The sequence below is a fragment of the Octodon degus genome, unplaced genomic scaffold (genome assembly GCF_000260255.1).
Source record: "Octodon degus isolate 3935 unplaced genomic scaffold, OctDeg1.0 scaffold00164, whole genome shotgun sequence".
Lineage (NCBI taxonomy): Eukaryota > Metazoa > Chordata > Mammalia > Rodentia > Octodontidae > Octodon > Octodon degus.
In genome coordinates this window covers 13,577-15,940 of record NW_004524740.1, presented here as the reverse complement: position 1 = coordinate 15,940, position 2,364 = coordinate 13,577, and positions in this window count along the sequence as shown.

The following is a 2,364-nucleotide window of genomic DNA, read 5'->3' as shown; positions in this document are numbered from 1 at the left end:
GGTGGGGGAGGCACTGTGGAGTGGTGGGGGGGGCGGCCCAAGGGGCTGGGAGAGGGTCCGGCCCACTCTGCGCCTGGGCTGGGACTCTTTTTTCATATATTTATTCGCTTCTTTAATTTCATCCTCTGAGAAGCTTGTTTTCATTTGGATGCCCATTTCTGGATTGGGTCTTTAAATGTTCGGGGCCTAGTGTTTTTTAGTTCTTTATAAACTCTACAGAGCAGACCTTTGTCTGAGTACTTATTTGTCATGATTTTTTCCAAATTTGTGGGTTGACTTTTCACTTTGTTGGTAATTTCTTTTGATGTGAAATAACTTCTCAGTAAGAGCAGATCCCAGCTCTTAATTCTTTCAACTGTTACCCATGCGATTTGATTTCTGTCCATGAAGTCTTTGCCTACTCCTATTTCTTAAAGTGTTCCTCCTACTTTCTCTTCCAAGAGATTTTGTATCTCTGCTTTAATATTTAGATGTTTAATCCATTTTGACTTTAGTTTAGTGCATGGTGATAGACCTGGGTCAAGTTTTAGTTTTCAGCATGTAGAGAGCCAGTTTCTCCAGCATCTTTTGTTAAAGAGGCTATCTTACTTCCAGTGAGTATGTTTGTCGCCTTTGTCAAAGGTAAGGTGGCTGAGTGTGTTTGTAGGGGCTTCGGGGTCTTCTAATCTATTCAATTGATCCTCAGGTCTATTTTGTTGCCATTACCATGCTGACTTTATCACAGTAGCCTCGTAGTATAATTTTAAGTCAGGAGTTGTAATGCCTCCAGCCTTATCTTTATTGTCCAATATTGCCTTTGCTATTCTAGGTCTTTTTTTGATTCCAGACAAATTTTAAGAATGATTTCTCTGGGTTTGTGAGGTATGTCTGTGGTAGTCTGATAGGGATTGCGTTAAATCTGTACAGCAGTTTTGGGAGTATGGCCATCTTCACAATGTTGGTTCTTCCCATCCACGATCATGGAATATCTTTCCATTTTCTGAAAACCTCTGTGATCTCTTTTTTCAGAGTACTGTAATTTTCCTTGAAAAGATCTTTGACTTCTTTATTTAGATTAATTCCAAGGTATTTCATTTTCCTCGGCGCTATGGTAAAAGTTATTGTTTCTATACTTTCCTTCTCAGTGTGTTTGTTGTCTGTGTAGAGGAATGCTATTGACTTTTGGGTATTGACTTTATAGCCAGCTATGCTACTGTATTAATTCTAGTAGCTTCTTGGTGGAGTTTTTTGAGTCTTCCACTTAAAGTATCATGTTATCTGAAAGGAATGTTAATTTAACTTGTTCTTTTCCTATTCTTATTCGTTTCATTACTTTCTCTTGTCTAATGGTTGTAGCTAATGATTAAAGAACTGTATTGAATAGGAGTGGTGATACAGAACATCTTTGTCTATTACCAGAATAAGAGTAAGAGATTGTAGTTTTTCCTCATTTAGGAGTATGTTAGCCATTATTTTTTTGTAAAAGGCATTTACCAGATTGAAGTAGAGGCCTTCTCTTCCAATTTTCTGTAGGACTTTGAACAAGAATGAGCGTTGTACTTTGTCAAAAGCCTTTTCTGCATCAATGGAGATGATCATGTGGTTTTATGCTTTTGGTCTATTGAAATATTGTATTACATTTATAGATTTTTCAATATTGATCCATCCTTGCATCCCTAGGATGAATCCTACCTGGCCATGGTGTATGATCTTCTTGATGATTTGCTGTATTCTCTTTGCTAGTATTTTATTGAGGATTTTGGCATCTATGTTCATGAGGGAGATCAGACTGTAGTTATATTTCTTACTTGCATCTTTCCCTGGTTTTCGTATCAGCATAATACTTGTCTCTAGGAATGATTTTGGGAGGATTGCTTCCTTTTCAATTTCATGGAAGATTTTGAAGAATATAGAGACTACATCTTCTGTAAATGTCTTGTATAATTTGGCTGTGAATCCATCCAGACCTGGACTTTTATTTGCCAGTAGTTTTTTAATTACATCTCATATTTCACTGGGTCTTATTGGGCTATTGAGAGTCGATAAATCTTGTGGATTCAATTGTGGCAATTTGTATATTTCTAGGAATCTGTCCATTTCTTCTGTGTCTTCTATTGTGTGAGAGTAAAGATTCTCAAAGTAGCTATTGATAATCTTCTGAATTTCCACGGGGTGTGTGGTAATTACATCCTTTTCATTCCTCATTGCTATTATTTAAATTTTTTCCTTCCTCTTTTTGATGAGGCTAGCTAGGGGCTTATTGATTTTGTTTAATCTTTCAGAGAACCAGCTTTCTGCTTTTTTAATCATTTGAATTGTTTCTTCGTCTCAATTGAATTATCTTCTGCTCTAATCTTTATGATTTCTTCCCGTCTTTGGGCTCTG